The sequence below is a fragment of the Quercus robur genome, chromosome 4 (genome assembly GCF_932294415.1).
Source record: "Quercus robur chromosome 4, dhQueRobu3.1, whole genome shotgun sequence".
Taxonomy (NCBI): domain Eukaryota; kingdom Viridiplantae; phylum Streptophyta; class Magnoliopsida; order Fagales; family Fagaceae; genus Quercus; species Quercus robur.
In genome coordinates this window covers 78,101,161-78,110,171 of record NC_065537.1, presented here as the reverse complement: position 1 = coordinate 78,110,171, position 9,011 = coordinate 78,101,161, and positions in this window count along the sequence as shown.

The following is a 9,011-nucleotide window of genomic DNA, read 5'->3' as shown; positions in this document are numbered from 1 at the left end:
TGCAAAAAGTCTTCTTTTTGCTGATAGTTTTTTTTTTTTTTTTGATATAAAAAGACTTTATGAAAGAAACAGAAACCAGAAACTACAATATAGCTTCGGCAGCTTTATGAAAAGAAAAGTATAACACTTTGATTTATGAAAAGTCTTGAGTAGCCCACAATTATGACATTACACGAAAAATAAGAAGATGGAAAGGAGAAATGAATTTTCTCTTGTTTGATTTGTCTGAGTAAGAAGATGGAAAATGACATGAAATTTACATTATTTTTGTGTGTGTTTCATTTATCCACTCGAACTATTTATGTTTTTGAGTTTGTATGTTACCACCATTGAATATGACCAGATAATAACTGAAATAATATGTTCGACGCCAATGAATTTTACTTTGATTTATTGAAAATAGAATAAGGAAATTCATATAAACGTTGAACAAATCTATAGTGTCCAATTCATTGAACCCAATAAGATCTTATTAATAAGGCTTTGGGGGCTTTTTACTTTTTACTCAACGTGCTCTCTCTTTTGGTTCAATATTTTTGTTTTTATTTCATTTGGATTCAAAGAACTATGCTCTTATGCTTTCTCTGTTATTTGATTATAATGGTTAATGATCAAACAACCATGCTTTCAAATGTGTAAAATTTACCAGATTTGTACTTTCATATGTTGATCAAGTATCTTTAGTTTTAACTTTTAGGCGCATTTTTAAGGACGCAGTTTCTACCATGTAGGGAACTTAGCTTTCAAACTAAGACAACTCCACTAACTTGATTAATTTTTCAACAAATACCTTTCTTTTTCTTTTTTCTGGGTTCATCCCAACTAAACAGTAGGCGAAGCTAGAGAGGGGCCAAAATGGCCAAATACAACTATTGACTAAAATATGTAGTGTTTTACCATTATTTAAGAAATATTTAGCAATCTACTATCTTTTTGAAATTCGAATTTGTGAAATTTGAGTTTGACATAAAACTCGAGTTCCATAAAACGTTTTTATAGGAAAATACAACATGTTCTAGATAAATATGTTGTCTTTTACTATGCTTTAACTATTGACTAGAACACATGAACAAACACACTTTTATTTACAAAAAATTAATTCACCAAAGGTACAATACTTTTGCTTAAGGAAATCTAAGTGCTCCTACATTACTGAAACAAGTAGGTAGACTTTTACACTCACACGGCAAAGTTAAGACTTTTATGCTCACTCCCCTACAACACTAGGTCCTCACTTTTCCCTATGCCTGATGTCTAGGCTTTGTTGACATTAAAGCCCTGTTCAAATATTTGAAGTGCTCGAGTTTTGTCTGAGTTTCACAAATTCAAGTTCCAAAAAGTAGTAGATTGTTGAATATTTTTTAAATAATGGTAAAACACTATATATTTTAGCTAACAGTGGTACTTGGTCATTTTGACCACTAGATAGGTAAGGGAAGAATTACAAATATTCTTTATCATTAGACCAAGATACTAATTGATTTTTGGTGTAGGCAGGGATTGAACCACAAATCTCTTATTTAACCATCAGAGACTTTACCAATTGAGCCAACTAGAACTCACTTGTACTTCTCCAAATTAATTTAGAAAACCTTGAAAAAAAAAACTATTTGAATCCCATATTCAAGTTAAATATCTTAAAGCTAGATAGAAATGATGGCAAATATATTGAGAGATGTAAACACATGTTACAGTTGGTGACCTTTAGATATCCTCAAAGTTGAAGGGGAAATTTGTTCGTTAGATTTTTTATTTTTTTTCAAATACTTCTTTAAATTTTGTTATTTTCTATTTTTATGGTTTAGAATTACTATTGTTTGACGTATTAATATACCCTTTTGAACGTTTTACATTTCAATTATAGATTTATAGTCCTTGATTTTTTTTTTTTTTTTTTAATTAGAAAACAAATTGAATGGAGGCTGGGCCGTCCCTTTGGTGAATGAAGTTGAAGTAGGCCCAAAGTATTTGACCCATGTCCAACTCCATAATAAAGGTTTGTTTGAATACCGCTTATTACTAAAAACTAGAAACTAAAAATATTATACAAAATAATTTTTAAATGTGTGAATAGTGCCATGAGACCTAGTTTTAAAGTTGATTTTGCTGAAAAAAGTACTTGCAGGTTTTGTGAACAGTGTACAAAACCCACTATTTTTCAGTAAAATGCTGGAACGCACACTAAGTAAGCATTTTGATGTTGCTGAAATTCTTTTGATGGTGTGTCTAGTGTTTTTTTGGGGTCTCATGCACTGTTCACGGGACCCGTAAGTCATTAATTTATGCACATTTTTCTTTAAAACTAGGTCCCATGGTATTATTCATACATTTAAAAATTATTTTGTTACAGTATTTTTAGATTTTAGCACTAAATGGTATCTGTAGGGACACGATTTGCGTTAAACCGCAGTTGAGTTGGGTTCGCACATAAATGGGCCCATACAATATCATTTGTAGAGAGTGGGATCGAAAGGCTAAGTCGTATTTACCCGGCAGTGGTTTCGTTAAGGAGCTCATATCTGGTTCCGGTGTATCCACCTCTGGAACCCCTCTCTTTAGGTTACATATTTTTCTTTTATACTAGCATGCGTTCAATTTCCTTCGTCCACGTGTAGGGTCAACCTTTCCAAGACTGATACTTGTCCCATCAGTCCCAGACCTAAGTAGTTGAGAGTTGTTGATAAAGTTAACGGATAAGGCTCTGTTAGGCGCAGAGATATGTATGGGGAGGGTGGCAAAGGAAGCCTTTCTTAGATATTTTAGATTTCCCTTCCAGCACGTCCCTTTACCTTTCTGCCCTTGTTCTTGGGTCAGCCGAGGACTGCACTGTCCTCGGCCGCTTCTCTGGGCCAATTGGGCCATACTATTCTTGAGCTCTGGCCATGACCTTTTTCAGCTTAGGCCTTTGGACCCTTCATCAGCAAATGGGCCTGGCCCGTCAATTATTGGACCCCACAATAGCCCCTCAAAACCCTGCTGTCCGGCCTCTTGGTTGGAGAGGGGGGTTTTGGTAACTCCGAGCCTTTATTACGGCTCATTTAATTCGACCCTTCCCTGGCGTTGGCAGTTATTCGAATGCTCAGGAAACGCTCCTATCTACGAGATATCCTTTTTGATTTAGCCTCTATCCGTTCTGTCCGTTTGGCTACCCGAAGTAGGCCTTTAATGTTTTTCCTTCACGAGACCTATCGAATTCAATGGCTACTGATAACGTGGGGGAGCGGAACAGTCGCCTTCTTGCTGGCAGATCTCCTTAAAGATCAGAACATGTTTAATGCCATCCTCTTCGTCCCTTATATAAAGAGGGTGGACATGAGTTGTTTCTTTCATATGTGAATCATTTAATCCCCCAGAAAACTAAAATCCTTAGATTCCTCCCAGAATTCACATTTACCCTCCGATTATACCTTGACTCATAATACGTTCACCACATTCATAGGTGATGAAGAAACCTTCTCCGTCCCTAAAATACCTTGTTCTGGCTAAGCTCGAGATGGCTCGATCAGGGCAAGGGTGGCGGAGACTCAAGATTTGTCTCACCTACCTTTCAGCCAAAATCCGAAGCAGGAACTCGTCACGTCGCATCTTCGACGTGACTGAGCCGAGAACACACAGCATCATCACCACCCGCTCTCTCATGAGCATATCTAATGTGGTTCCGGTGTGCTAGGAGTCAGGACTGGGGCAGGGACTAAATGTCCCTGCTTCTTCCTCTCTTCGTTCACTGGTGCCACCTTCTACTTTTCTTTCTTCTTCTTTCCACCACCAGCTCCATCCTGGGGCTTTTCCTTCTCCCTCTTTTGCTCCTTTTACTTTCTTTTCATTGCTTCCCTCTTCTTCTCCTCCTTCTCTTGCTCATGTCCTCCATCTTCCTCATTCATCTCCTCCATCCTCTTCTTCCTCGGCACTCTTCGGTGACAAGAGCTTGCTGAAGTGCTTCCATGTGTTCCAATTCTTCTTCCTTGTCCTTTATTTTTTCTAAAAAGGTTCGTCTCCTGATATGAGTAGCACTGAGGCAGAGATTGGAAAAGCTTTGAAGGCGAGTTTAAAAGACAGCTGATTATTTACTTATCTGTACCGCGGATGCTAGTGTTATTTTGACAGTTCATTTTTTGTATAGGCTTGTTTAAGCCCTTCTTTGTACGTTGTAACAATTTTCCATATTAATAAAAGTTACTATTCATTTATTTTACATGTTCTATTTTCATGTTTTATAAGTTTACATACGCTGCTCGGCACAATAATATAGCATTTGAATTAATGGTAACTAAGGCTGAAATATTTGCTAATAAAAAGACGCCACCACAACTTTAATAAAGTTATTAATATTCGACATAACAATCCGACCAGTGAGAAACGAGGCTTACCTTAAATTAGCCGAGATGGGGGCTAAATGTTAGATAGGTGTAAGAAGTAACTGTCCGAGGATATGTTACCTTCCCAATGAGTAGCTTCCTTAGGCTAACGATCATCAGGCCATTTCGTCATCTCCTGAACATACTGGCCTTAACCTTTTCCAGTATTCGAGCAGAGAAACTTCTCCCTCCGAGCAGTTGATTTCCCAAAAGGCTCGAGTCCGAGGACTTCGTAGCGACTAGGTTCTGCCTTAAACTTAGATTTTTTCAGTATTTGGTTTCCCCATAGGCTTGGGTCCGAGGACCGCACAAAGTCTAGGTTCTGTCCAAGATTCTTTGAGTTTAGTTTCTCCTCTCCCTCAGGCATTTCACGAGGTGCCGAGCAGCAAGTTGTCCTCGGCAACAGTTATTCCTCGGTGGGGGCCATTGTCCCTGGGCCCCCATGCAGAACAGGCCTGGACCGCGAATTTACTTGGCCCATAATTTTAAGGGTATTTACGTAGTTTATGGTTACATGGCGCTTTCTGGCGTCCCAATGCTCGAGGTGCACCTTCCAGAGACTCCTTCAATCCCATGGTTACAGGTGGCATTGGATATTGAGCCTAAGCCATCTTGTCCGTAGGGTTCCTTGGGGCACTGCGTGCATTAAATGCCACCACCTTATTTCTCTAGATAAATAAATAGGAGAGAAAGTTACTTCACCCTCGCACCGACTCTTTAGTTTTCTCCCAAATCACAGCTCCTATACTCAGTGCTGTCCTCCCTTAGCATAACATGTTTGAGGCGAGAATTGGGAAGAAAGAATTCCCTCCGCCACAGGAGCGCCGTGCCCTTACGAGACTAAAAATGGTGAGGTATGGGCACATGAAGCATAAGTTCAAGAGAGTGCTCCATTTCAATCGAGGGGAAAGGATGTCCCTCCCTCTTTTAGTCAAAATCCGAAGCAGGTTCTGTTCATGCCAGAACTTTGGTGTGTCAGAAGAAAGATTCTCCGCCATCACCGTCTCTGCCTTGTGGTGGGCGAATATTTAGAGAAAGCCCCTCAGCTTCCAACTCCCTGCACCTTTCCTTCAGCGGTGTCAGGCTCAAGTTGGGTCTCTTTTGTTGTTTGAGTTGTGGGCAAGTGAAAGCACTGAGGACGAACAAGATCTTGGAGCTGTAGCCAACCTCTCCTCTGATCTACTTCCTCGGCTTTACTTTATTCTCTTGTATTTTCCTTTCTTTTGGTTATGCAGTGAGCTTTGATGCAAACTGATTCTAGATTTTCATTGTACGCTGTACCGTTTCTTTGCTTTAGTAAAAAATGGAGTCTTCTTTACTTGTTTTGAATGCTGTTCCTTTGATAACACTACTTTGTGAGTGGGTGTGTTCTATGTGTGTGTTCCTCCTCGGCAGTACTTAAAGCAAGAACTCTTGAAACACAAACCCACCAACTACTTCTAATCTATCTCCGCTATCTGGCAGAATAATAATAACTCAGAGTAAGTTAAACTTAGGAAACTAACCGAGATAATGGTTGAATGTTCCGTAGTAAGCACGAGAATATTGTATGAGGACGACAAATTCTAAATAATTCATCTGAGGGAGTGACCCAGCATTGCATGACTTCGGTTATGCTTTTGGAAACACACGACTCCATTCCATACTGGTCCCTTTAGTGTTGAGGATCCAAGGGCAAACTAGAGAATCCATGTAATACAGTTTTTCCTTTTAAGTAGTTGGTTTCCCCAGAGGCTTGGGTCCGAGGACCATACAAGGCCTTGGTTCTGTCCAAAACTTGTATCATCTTTTTAAGTAGTTGGTTTCCCCAGAGGCTTGGGTCCGAGGACCATACAAGGCCTTGGTTCTGTCCAAAACTTGTATCTTCTTTTTAAGTAGTTGGTTTCCCCAGAGGCTTGGGTCCGAGGACCATACAAGGCCTTGGTTCTGTCCAAAACTTGTATCTTCTTTTTAAGTAGTTGGTTTCCCCAGAGGCTTGGGTCCGAGGACCATACAAGGCCTTGGTTCTGTCCAAAACTTGTATCATCTTTTTAAGTAGTTGGTTTCCCCAAAGGCTTGGGTCCGAGGACCATACAAGGCCTTGGTTCTGTCCAAAACTTGTATCATCTTTTTAAGTAGTTGGTTTCCCCAGAGGCTTGGGTCCGAGGACCATACAAGGCCTTGGTTCTGTCCAAAACTTGTATCTTCTTGTTAAGTAGTTGGTTTCCCCAGAGGCTTGGGTCCGAGGACCATACAAGGCCTTGGTTCTGTCCAAAACTTGTATCTTCTTGTTAAGTAGTTGGTTTCCCCAGAGGCTTGGGTCCGAGGACCATACAAGGCCTTGGTTCTGTCCAAAACTTGTATCCTCTTTATTTGCTTATCTTCCGCAGGTTTAGTTCCTCGAGTAAGGTGGAGGAAGCTGGCCTGATGTTTGAAGCCCCTAGGCTTGCCCATGTCGTTGACACCGTGGAACGTAGCCCCTAGTGGGAGCTTACGTTGGTATAGCAACAATGTGTCGCCGGTGGTACAGGCACCCTCGTAGTCCCATGTTCGACAGAAGCTTAACTTCGCCACCGCTCGAGCTAACACGCAAGCCTCCCCACAGACGGCGCCAATTGTAGGGACACGATTTGCGTTAAACAGCAGTTGAGTTGGGTTCGCACATAAATGGGCCCATACAATATCATTTGTAGAGAGTGGGATCGAAAGGCTAAGTCGTATTTACCCGGCAGTGGTTTCGTTAAGGAGCTCATATCTGGTTCCGGTGTATCCACCTCTGGAACCCCTCTCTTTAGGTTACATATTTTTCTTTTATACTAGCATGCGTTCAATTTCCTTCGTCCACGTGTAGGGTCAACATTTCCAAGACTGATACTTGTCCCATCAGTCCCAGACCTAAGTAGTTGAGAGTTGTTGATAAAGTTAACGGATAAGGCTCTGTTAGGCGCAGAGATATGTATGGGGAGGGTGGCAAAGGAAGCCTTTCTTAGATATTTTAGATTTCCCTTCCAGCACGTCCCTTTACCTTTCTGCCCTTGTTCTTGGGTCAGCCGAGGACTGCACTGTCCTCGGCCGCTTCTCTGGGCCAATTGGGCCATACTATTCTTGAGCTCTGGCCATGACCTTTTTCAGCTTAGGCCTTTGGACCCTTCATCAGCAAATGGGCCTGGCCCGTCAATTATTGGACCCCACAGTATCCAAACAGACCCTAAATATGTATATTGGTCTACGCTCTCTTTCATGGGCAGAGAGAGTCAATAGGTACTTAGCAAAGAGACTGTCTTTCTCAGTGTCTCTCTCGCAGTCCCAAGTTTTGCCTCCAAAACCCAACACAGTGGGTACCTTACTTTTGCAAATATTCTTTCATCAACAAGCTACTTTTCTGTTTCTTTTTGTTGATTTTGGTTAGTGGGCACTTTGCTTTTGCAAATATTCTTCAAATTGCTTTACCTTTTTATTATTATTTTTTTGTCTTGGATCATTTCAATGTTAAGTGTTTTATTGATCTTACAAACATGAAACATGCATAGCTTCTTGAATTCTTCGATCCAATCAAACCCTTAACAGAACATTGGGAGACAGGGTAAGAGGTGAATATATGTAAGCAAAACTAATGCTATTAAGCAGTTGTCAAAACCATTCAAAAACTATTTTAGCAACTTAAAAAACCATAAAAAACCATGCCATATCAAAAGTCCTATATCTAAAATTTTTTCACTTTCAGCTACGGTTAACTCTAATAAATCAGAGCTTATATATGTATTTTTAATGATTTTTAATTCTCTCAGCCTCTTTCTCCCTAGACTCTCACTTTCACTCTCATTGTAGCAACTCTTATATTATTTTATTGTGTTATTTATATTATTTTAATGTGTTGAATGCTAAAATAAAACTATTGAAATTAGATGTTTTGTGAAGTGAGTTGGTAAAATAGATAAAATAGGTTTTTAAGATGCTAAAAATTAAAATTTTTAGCTCCTTTGATGTAAATGACCTTGCATAGGTCATGAAGGTTTTAAAAGTAGAAATTCTCTTTACAACTTGAGTTCTTGTATGATTTATTAATTAGTAGTATGTTACATGTTGTCGCTAATAATAATAATATATATATTCTTTATAATCAATATTCCTTTTTATTTTTTTCTGACAGCATCATAAAATTTTAATTTGACAATTCTAAAATTTTGTTTTCCATTATTGTTTTTAGTCTCTTACAGTATAAACACCATATACTTATTAAGATGTATAAGTGATTTTGTTCGTTCATTATTATTATTATTATTTCCCTCTATTACCGCATAGACATCTATCCATAATAAGATGTCAAGGTGGGCTGATCTTCCACGTTTGGTGCCACTTGCAAGTCATGACAATGTGTTTATTCATTGGGAATTCCTCCATTACCTCGAAGGTGCCCTGGGCTTATGTGCCGCAATCAATTTACTGTCTCCCAGTGCCGTCTTTGACTGTGTGAACGTTAGCCTTGTGCTGCTCAAGTAGGAAGGTTGAACCGCAGACGTCGTAGTCCACTGAGTACAACTTGTGGATGTGTTGATTTTGACCACCCATTGATGTGACGCTATGGAAAATAGTAGGCAACGGTGGCAGTAGTTGAAGTCTCTCCGATGTGGGAATGGATCGCGACACCTTCGTTTGGGTTTGCCCATTCTCTCTCAT